The sequence below is a fragment of the Mchenga conophoros genome, linkage group LG22 (genome assembly GCF_057382185.1).
Source record: "Mchenga conophoros isolate Kocher_MC1m ecotype Shallow Benthic linkage group LG22, M_conophoros_male_GT1.1, whole genome shotgun sequence".
NCBI lineage: Eukaryota > Metazoa > Chordata > Actinopteri > Cichliformes > Cichlidae > Mchenga > Mchenga conophoros.
The window spans coordinates 23,603,683-23,614,926 of record NC_140546.1 but is presented as its reverse complement, the minus strand read 5'-3'; positions in this window follow the sequence as shown (position 1 = coordinate 23,614,926).

Here is an 11,244-nt window from a genome sequence, read left to right as displayed (position 1 = left end):
TTCAGTGTTTGTATTTTCTTGTAACATCATTTTTATTTTTATTTTTGTTTTATTAAACTAGATCAAAGCTCAAATGGCTAGCTTCATTTTGAGATGACTGACATGCACAAACTATGAAAATAGGCATTCCTGTTATTATTTTATTGAATATAGCATTTTTACACTAAGAAAGAAGCTCAGATGTAATATTACCTGATAACCAGAGATACTCTTAAAATTCTTGACTGTCCCACTAACTCTAGTCCATTTACCATGTTAGTTCTTATATTGGGGTTTTCTGCTCTACTAAAGCACTCAAAGCTGAAGACCAGCTTGAAACTCAATATCTGCTCCAGTCTGGAGCAGCCAGGGCTAACTCTTGACTCTAATTCTCAGGCCCCATCTTATCTTAATGACCTTGTAGTACCATATCACCCAATTAGAGCACTTCGCTCTCGCACTGCAGGCTTACTTGTTGTTCCTAGAGTATTTAAAAGTAGAATGGGAAGCAGAGCCTTCAGTTTTCAGGCCCCTCTTCTATGGAACCAGCTTCCAGTTTGAATTCAGGAGACAGACACTATCTCTACTTTTAAGATTAGGCCTAAAATTTTCCTTTTTGCTAAAGTATAGTTAGGGCTGGACCAGGTGACCCTGAATCCTCCCTTAGTTATGCTGCAATAGATGTAGGCTGCCGGGGGATTCCCATGATGCAATGAGTTTTTCCTTTCCAGTCACCTTTCTAACTCACTATGTGTTCATAGACCTCTCTGCATTGAATTGTACCTGTTATTAATCTCTGTCTCTCTTTTCCTTCTCTTACCCCAACCAGTCGTGGCAGATGGCCCTGAGCCTGGTTCTGCCGGAGGTTTCTTCCTGTTAAAAGGGAGATTTTCCTTCCCATTGTCGCCAAAGTGCTTGCTCATAGGGGGTCATATGATTGTTGGGTTTTTCTCTCTATGTATTATTGTAGGGTCTACCTTGCCTTGAGGCAAGTGATTTGGCGCTGTACTGTAGCAGGAACTACCACAGTGGCAGTTTTGAGTACTTTAGAAAGTGTCTACATGTCCGTCAGCACACTATATCACAGGTATGCAGGTATGATGTTGACATGAAAATGAGAGAGTTTGAAGATGGGTGTGGTGTGAGTTGGCTCAACTTGTTGGCTCAGGTCTTCTTATTTATGCTAGTATTCCTTATGACATCATACACAGCCTGTCAGTGTTTCAAGGAAAGGGTTAACTCGGACTTGTTTTTTCTCTCAACCTGTAAATGGGGTCTCTTCTTGGAGGTCATATGTTGTATACATCCTAAAGCCTTCTAGCGCACACTTGCATTCATTTAAAAAAAAAAAAAAAAAGGAACAAAGATTATGTAACAGAAAAAAACCGTATCATCAACCTTCTGGTTTCATGTCTTAGATCCTGTTTCACTAGTTTTATACCTCTTAATGTTGGAAAATCAGCATATGATCCTGTCATCCTTCTCCTCAGTGGGTTGTTGTTGCATTATTCCTTCAAAATCTCTTCAACAGGCACTCGTATAACGCTTATAGCCAGCCGGGGAGAAATAGCAGCACTAATCTCAGAATGATGCCCTTATTTCCATCATTACAATGAAATGGGAGGAAAAAAACAAGTGTGGTTTTGTTTTATTTCTCCCTCTCTTTTTTTTAGGGTTGATGTTTCTTCGACGTTTTATGGAGCTGCTGTTGTCTAAGTGGCAGCCGCAGCTCTAGCAGACTGTGGCGAGCCGTTGGTGGCAGGAGTTGTGTTGTGGGCTTGTGACTCACTCTGTTATTGTTCCTTGGGAAGTTATGCACTTGCTTCGGCTGCGTGCTTTGAAGATTAACTTCATCTGATTGTAATAGAGTTGAGGTGCTCAGAGCTTTAGGTTAAGAATCCCTTGTTATCTCTTCTATTTTTCAGGGTCTTTTCTCCATCAGGATTTTGCACCTTGGCCTCTGCAGACAATAGGATCTGGTCTTCCTGAGGTCTCCCTTAAGCAGAGCTACGCCTCTGGCTTGGCCTGCTGAATTAGGCAGCTTAGCTGATTCATATTTGGGTGTTTTAATTCGCCTGTGTTTTATAGCAGGCTGCTGAGCCGGCGGTTTCCTCATTAAAGGACACATGAAAGCAGGCAGTAAAGGAGCCGTGGTGAGACCGGCCTGTGCTGACGTCTGAAGGGGACGCGAACGACTGAGGGACCGACCAAGTCTCGAGCCAGCCGGTCTGAGCCGGAGGGCCTCACCCTCTCGGCTGGGCAGCCAGTGGTGGGACACTAGACACACCACACAGACTGTCTCAACACCAGCATACAACACTAAAGTGTCAGCAAGAGTTCAGCGTTTGATGCATAGGTTTTGACTGTACAAATATGTCAGTCTTACAACACCAAAGTGATTTATTTTGGAGGGGTTATTCTACAAGGAAACCTAAATCAACCTGAGCTAAACTAATTTAGAAATTAAAGTTGTGCATATTATACACAGATAATTAATTTTTGCCTCGCTCTATCACTCTAGTATCTGCTTCTGGTTAATTTCCCACCTGGTTAATCCCCCCCCCTCTGCCATTTGGAGATTAAAACAGCCTCGGCACTGAGAGTTGCGGCTGTGATAAATACCTGAGGCAACAGCGTTCATTATTTCCCCATTATAACGGCGGGTGGATCCTCTCTGCTGTTTAACGACTTGCTCTTTAAGGAAGTAAGAGTGGTGGGGTCATGGGGCAGGGAAGGAGGGGCGAGGCTAAGCACCCCGTGATTCATATCAAACGCACGTTAAGTGGCATGCGGCTAAATTAGTGGCTGAAATCTAGCAGGTATTACAGCTCGCCCAGTGGTGTGTAACAAGCCAGCCACTGTCTCGCTGCGTAGTAATGTGGTCTTGATATCTTTTACATGAACCCACCAATAATATTCAGGCCATTTAGCCCTGGTTCATATCCACACCCACAGCGTCTGCACATCAACTCGACACCCACACGTCTTCTTCCTGTTTTGTAGACATCATTCCCCCATTTTGAGTCACTGACTCCGTTTAGGTTCATTAGTGAAGATAATTCCATTTCAGACAGCGGGTCAGCACATTACATGTCTTGTCGACAGCAAGGCGCATAACAACAACTAATTATAACTGTGAAGTCCTCATTAGAATATTTATGGGGGTGTAATGGCTTGGAGTGAAACATGGACCCACTACCTGGTTAAAAGGTTGGATCGCAGCAACGTGAGTAAATACCTAAAGGCAAGCAGGCCATTTAAAATATGGCCCTGCTTACCTTGTGAACTTGTTCTCTACTGTTCCCTCCCACTACTTCTGCCATTGCAGTTCATATCTTCTAATTAATCTAATCAGTTTCCCCAAATTTTTTAACAACACCCCTGGCTTTCTTTAGCATGATAGATTCATACTCATATAGATTCATAAAGCCAAACATACCTGGCTTTCTTTTTCTACCTTTTCCTCCTCTTACACTGTATACTTCCTTTCTCACATTACCTCCCACACACCCTCTGTCACCTGTGAATAACGACAACATACACGCGCTATTCATCACATCCTACTGCACATGCTCAGTAGCTCTTCATTATATTAATTACTCTCATTGGAAGAGTGATCATCAACCCCGTCAGAATCCATCACGCCGGTTCCCACAGAGGCCCGGGCCCGGTAAATAATCACTAGTGTCGGTAAAAGGGCTCTGGCCCTGCCAGTCCCGTCGGACCCACCACGGTGGGCCCCCAAAACCCAGGGGGGTGCAGCTCCCACCGAGCTCCATTCATCTCTGCCACCAACTAGGGGAGAAAGTACCAACAACACCTGATCCAGAAGTGCTGCTTCAGACTCGTTATTGGATAAGAGTTGCTGAGAGTGGTGTAAAGGCACTCTTATCCAGACTTAGCAATCAGAGAGGGAAAATAAGGGTAATAAGGGTCTGAAAGACTAAGAAAATATGGAATCCCACCAAATTTATTAACTTTAAAAAATGAACCATGGACCGTTGAACAGACAGCACATTCACACCAGACATGCACAGTGTAGTTCATCAAGCTGTGCAATAAAAACTTTCTGATTTCCATTTTCAGTTTAATCAATACTAAGTATTCCACAGTCAGCTGTTAGTGCAAGGTTCATAAAGACACGGATGAGTGAGTTTGGTGTGGAAGAACTTGACTGGCCTGCACAAAGTCCTGGCCTCAACCTTTGGAATAAAACTGTGAGCCACTAAATATTCCTCAGGCAACTGTTAGTCGTATTATAACAAAGTGGAAGGAATTGGGAATAACAACAACTCAGCAATGAAGTGGTAATCCACATAAAATCCCTGAGCAGATGCTGAGGTGCATAGCTCTCAGAGGTTTTCAACTTTTTGCAGAGTCAATCACTACAGACCTCCAGACTTCATGTGGCCTTCAGATTAGCTCAAGAGCAGTGCACAGAGAACTTCATGGAATGGGTTTCCATGGCTGAGCAGCTGCATCCAATCCTTACATCACCAAGCGCACTGCAACGCATCAGATACAGTGATGTAAAGCATGGCTCCACAGGGCTCTAGAACAGTAGAGACGTGTTCTCTGGAGTGATGAATCATGCTTCTCCGTCTGTAGAAATCGGCAGGATCAGTGTGTGTAACCCTAGATGGCCTTTATTTTGAAAAGACTACAGGAATTATATGAAGTTATGGCCTGAAGTGCCCCTGACTGGGTTGTGTTTTAGGGGTTAGTTTGATGCATAATTCATAAAAAATAATAACTGTTTAGGAGCCATGAGTAAGTAACGTTTTTCTTTGTGCTATTTAAATTTGAAGGAATAGATCTGTAATTTTTTTCTTTTGTTTTATTTCCCACTAACCCCACTGACTGCATGTGGTTAGACTGCGGGACAATGCCAGAGTACCCGGAGAGAACCCACCCAAACACGGGAAGAACATGCAAAGGCCACACAGAAAAGCAACATTGGTAACCAGCAGGGTTAGGTTAAATGGCGATTCCAAATTGCCAATAGATGTGAGTGAGAGTGTGAATGGTTCTCTTTCTCTCTGTGCTCACCCTGTAACAGATTGGCAACCTGTCCAGGGTTTACACTGCCTCATACCCTATGGTAGCTGGGATAGGGTCCAGCCTTTTTTACTGGTCACTGGGGTCCAGGTGCAACACCTTAAATAATAATAAGAGAAAAAAATTCTGGCCCTCAATAATTTCTAGTTCTGGTCATGTGTGGCACTACAGACAATCACAGTTTATAGCAGTATGCTAATCTGATTTTGTCAATGTCACTGCAGTGCAGCGATGCAAAATAGGCAATAAACTTTACATGTGCGTAGCTGAGGTCAAAATGACTGCTGAGTATGAACCTAGGTATGATGGAACCCCACTTTATATCCACTGTAACACTTTTTGTTGTTGTTGTTTTTAACTTATGAAGTAGCTATATTTTTGAAGGTGGATGTACACTGGGAACTCACTGGTTGGTGTGATCCCACCATGACAATGTCTTTAGTTAAAATCTGTGTGGAGCTTGTATTTATGCAGTGTACTCCCAAATCAATGAAACACAAAATGCAACACAACAAAACATTTGCACTGGGACTCAGGCATAAATTGGCAACAGCTGCAGGACCTGAAATGCTGGCCAAAAGTGTTTGGAACATACTCTAAATATACCATAACCAGGCTTGTAAGATTTACACTTATTGTCCTGAGCATAGCAACTTTCTGATGGCCTCATCTTGCTCCGTTTAAAGCTCTCTTCATGGCCAATTGGCCAGAAACCTCATTCTCATCTCTTGCTAATTGAATGGAGAAAGAATGAGAGAGAGAGAGAGAGAGAGGCAGAGAAGGGGGGGGGGGGGGGGGGGGGATAGAGGAAGGACTGATGTGATAAGGGACGAGGAAGAGGAGAGAAAACAAGTAGTGGTGTAGCATGCAAGGCCTCATTGATTAGGTGGTGAGCGGTGCAATGTTTCTCTCCTGACACTTACACGCATTAAAGCTATATAAACACCCATAATTGGTTCGTTTAGAGCAGAGTGGAGGGAAACAGTCCACACATACACACGAGCACAGCCATCTACTGTCTGTATGTGTGTGAGGAATACAGAGAGAAAGGAGGAGCAAAATTAAATGCTTATGAAAAAAAAAAAAAACTTGCCGTGTGGTTTGTATGGTTAAAAGATGCCTGAAAATATTTCTGCGTGTCTCATAAGTCCCAGTGCTGCGCAAAGTAGGAATGATAAAACCATCCTTAGAGATTTGGGATGACAATAACACTCACTTCAGGGAGACGAAGAAATGGGAGGGACGCTGCTGACTGTGACAAATTAGCTCTCAAATATTGAGGTAGCCGATTGGCTGTGCCCGTCAGGAGGGAGAGATACGGTTGGCTGGCTGAGTTGATGGATAGTTATTATGTCATTCTAATAAAAGAAGATGCAACTTAGGGGCTTTTCAGTTCAATGATAGTTGTGGTAGGCTGTTCAGCGCTGTCATACGGGATCCTGGGAGTATCGGTGCTCATCTATGCTCATCATCTCATCTTGTGCAGCTCTAAAATGAGAAAGCAAAAGAAAACTGCAGAAAAGTGAGGGGACAACAAGAAATTAGATGCAAAAAGCAAGTGCATGTGTGCATTCTGCCGCGCTGCGGTATGTGAGCTTATGAGTTCTTGATAACAGTGTGTGTGTGAGAGAGGCAATATTCAGGGTGTTCTCTGAGTCCCGTAGCACCACATCCATCAGGTCATAAGACCCCCTGACAGAGTGTAACTAGCACCCTCCTATTCCCACCCCAGAGGGCCATGTCAGTGACTGAATGGAGTGCTCCCTGGATGTGGAATGATGGGATTCCTCAGTCTTGCCTGTCATCTCTAATCCACCACTCTCACCCACACAGCTGAATCTTCTCCCTCGTTCTTTCGCTTGCTCATGTTGTGCGCTTGCTCAAATGTTCGCTGAACCCTCGTTCTCCATCTCCACGCAAGGTAGGGCCACAAATAAATTTGCATTCACTGCCAATTCAGATGCTGCATCAACATCGCTGAATCTACATAGCGTTGACACATCCAGGTGCTAAGTCACCATTATGTCTCCCTCCAAGGCGCGGACACACTCGTGCAGGCAGGTCACAGTGGCCCCAGAGCACTGGACTGTGCTAAGCAGGTAAATATAGCGAGGACAAGCTTTATTAGAATAGAAAAGGCTCTCTTACTGTCAGGGGGAACACGGCCAATTGGAACGTATCTTTACCTCAATGTCCACCATCAACAGCCAACCTCATCTGTTCTAAAATAATTTCTACATCTGGGTTTCGCCTTTTCTTTACTGCACCTGAAAGAAGAACTTTATCATTATATAATTCCGTTTGGGTGTTTTAAATTCTGTCTCCCGTGCATCCTCTATGATTGACTGCAATCTCTGTTCATTAAAAAAAAGCATGTGTGACATGTCTCTCTAATGTAACGGCCCAGCAGATTACCACATTACCTCCAAATCAATAACCTCAAAGGCGAAAAATAAGGCTGATTTCATGTCACCTCTACATGAACACACAAACATACACTCTATGCATTTGCACATTCAGGTTCATTTTGCTGTTAGAATTTATTGATAGAGGTAGAAAAAGTAGAAATAGAAAGGTGATGACAGTAAGGTGGAGACTGTGTACAATTGCCTGGCCCTGTCACAGCTAACAGAGCGTGCAAACAAAGATCCATCCATTCTGGATCCTCCAAAGCTCATTGATCCCACCAGCGTCAAGACAGAGTAAGGACTCCTCTCCCTTTTGCATCACTCCGTACTCAGTCTGTTACTGGGATCAATATTGATTATCATCCATAAACTGCCTGTTTTTGATCATGTGCTTCCATGTAGAGCTGCTCCAGTTTAGCCAAAAGAGTTTGTGAATGTTTGAGGAAACAAACAAGAAGAGAAAATGTCCAGAGTGACTTTTTATTTTTTTATTTTTTTAATATTTGTGACCTAAAGGAGAAGTGGGAAATACAGGATATGAAAGGAAATGAAAGAATAGAAGGAAGATAGTAAGATGTGGAGGATGTGATGCAAGGTTAGACTTTTTGAATGCAAAATCAGGCTCTAATCACATGTATATTTTCTCTCCACATAGATCTGAACTGGTCATTAGCTGGCTGCCACACATTTGCCACTAAAGACAGGTACATACAAGCATCGGGATCAAGAGTCCATCTCCTTTCTGCCCTCTTTTATCCCACACTCCCACCTCACATCTTTGGCTTCATCCCGTCAATCATACCTCTCAGATAGCCCCATGATTACAATCGACACTCAAATGATGGAAGTGAATAAAACTCATTACTGACAGTCAGCGTGAGTCATGGGCGGCCATTAAAAGTTGCGTCTGGCCTGCAGCCGTCCATTCCTCAGCTTTGCTTTATGATAGGAGACCTGGTTGGGTTCCCGTCGCCTTTCTGCGCCAATCTCCATCAATCCGCAGCACCTCTGCAGAAACCCCTCTTTCTTCATATTTAATGCACCTTGCGTTGCCAGGCATCGACTCTTTTTCGTCCCAGTGGGAGAGCTTTAGCTGTGGGGTTTTGCGAGAGATGTCACAGGGATTGGTGTCTGGGTTTCCAAATGTGGTTTTGCTATAATAAAACAAATGAGCTACTAGGTCTACTTTTTTATGTACAATTAAAGTCCCATTGCCAACCTCTGGAAAGCGAGACCAATTATTTCCTGCGCTACAGAAATAATGGCTGGACAAGAGAAACCCCTGGACCTTTACATACTTCTCAGCTGTTAAGCCATTAGACTGCTGCTGTCCATACTGTCCAGCTGACGATGCTAACCACTACCTAAACAAGTCTTTACCTAATGTAAGCTAAGCCAGAGCTGTGAGCCATCCACTGGAGACCTCCTCCAAACCAGTTGTGTCCTCATAAACGAAGTGCAGTGAGAGAGCGAGAGTAGTGTTTACAGAAACAAAGGAGCGGCTCACCTCTGATCTGCCCTGCAATAGGGGGTGGGGAAAAAAAAGAGAGAGAATGAGAGACAAGGATGCAGAGAGAGAAACAGAAGAATGGAGACGCCAGGGGTTACATGATTGCAGAACAAACTCATAAAAGTTCCATTAACCCGTGAGGAGTTAAAGAGGCCCTGTTTTCATTCAGCAGACAGCCGTCACAAACAGAGCATCACCATAAACCTTCCTTCCTTACCTCCATCTTTTTCTTGATCTTCAGAGCCTGTACTCACACTTTGTCTCATTCCCCTCCTTTCTTCCCCTCCTTTCCCACATATTTGTTCCTCTTTTTACAAATATTTTACCCATCTGTCCTTTCGCCTTCACAGTGAATAACAGACAAAAACAAAGAAAGACGAAATCTTTACAATGAGGAATCCCAGTCTATTTCCATCTCCCTTCCTCCCACACAGATGACCAAAACAAGATTCCCTTGTTAAGTCCGTTCCCTGCTTAATCTGGGTTCCTGGTCTGTGAGTCACAACCTGAGGACGCCACAGGTCTATCTGTCAGCGTCAGTCTGTCTGTCTTATTAAACCACTTTGCCATTCATTCACTAACAGTTTTCATTTTGATCTGACCGCTTCAAAGAGGCGCTCACATCCAAATATGCCAGACGGGAGATCAACCGTGCACGCTGTTTAGTTATTAGAAAAATCTGAACACAGAACACATTTTGATAAATTAAGTTGTGATCTGTGTTGCCATCTTCGCTAATGAGTTGAGATCTTCCAAAGGGATTACTGTAAAGATGGCGCTGCCTTTTTGGTGTTTCCAGTGCTAAATAAAGAACACATTTTTAATTCTAACCAACCCAAACATAGACCTCTGTATGCTCAGGTTCCCCTGGTCAGACTTCCTTTTCTGAACAGTGTAGCCATTGTAAAGATTTAACTGAAAAGGAGAGGAGCTGATTCATCAGGAATCCACTGTGTTTTTATCACTATATATGGAAAGAGTAATGACTGTAAGATGATCACTCTAGCAACAGCGCATCAGTTTAAGTGAAGTAATTCTAACAATAAGTCTTTGTTTTTGTAATTGCATGATAGATTGTAGATTGTAGATTTATGTGTAGATTCAATTGCATTGAATCTACACATAAATGTTAGAGTATTTTGGGAAACATTTTTTCCATGATTTTTTTTTTAACTTTAAATATAATAATATGTGGAACCAATCAAGATGATATTTGCCCAATTTTGCAAACATGCAGTGTTAAAGCCATTGCACGGGCCTGTTTTAATCCCAATGCCCAACAATTTAAAACACCGAATGCTCAAACAGCTAACCCCACCTCTACATTGTCAGTCACCAAAGTTTAATAGTTTTAGGGAGGCCTGCTCCCAGCCAAACAGTGTGAGTGTTCTTTGAAATGCTCCATTAAGGCACTAAGCACAGGCTCTTAGCTCCTCTTCTGATACCCTCACTATCTGGTACCACCATCTCCCCTGCTCTCTTTCCCATGGTGTAACCTTACCTCCCAAACTGATCTTGCTCTAATGGACACACACTTGCATACAGCCTGCTTCTCCAGCTTCTTTAGTAGGCTATGACTAGTTTTATCTATCTATCTATCTATCTATCTATCTATCTATCTATCTATCTATCTATCTATCTATCTATCTATCTATCTATCTATCTATCTATCTATCTATCTATCTATCTATCTATCTATCTATCTATCTATCTATCTATCTATCTATCTATCTATCTATCTATCTATCTATCTATCTAATATAGGTTTTCACAGTCAGTGGCAATTTTGTGGACAGCTACACTCTATGGACAAAAAGCATGGACCACCTACAGGAGAAACTCAGCCATAGAAGCCTATCCAATGAAGCTACAGACTCACAGTTTTTATGCTGATGTTAATGCTTGAGGAGGTTTATAACTCAGCAGTGTTGGAGTCTCAGCACTCAGCAACCCCACTCTGAGTTGCTGTGGTTCTTAAATGCTTCCACTTTGCAATAATGTCACTTACAGGTGATTATGAAGGGAAGAAATTTCACAAACTGGCTTGTTGCAGTTGTGGCATCCTGCATGGCTAGGTGCTTGATTTTATACACATGAGGCAAACAGACCGAAAACACCTGAATTCATTGATTAAGAGGAGTCACAAAGTATTTTTGTCCATACGGTGTAGCTAAATAGCAAACCTAATGTTAGTGTAAAAAGCTGGTTGGTTGGTCTGTCTTCAGATTAAGTTTTGATTTTGCGCTGTCTCATTTTACAACAAATATAAAAAAGAAATCTTATAATAAT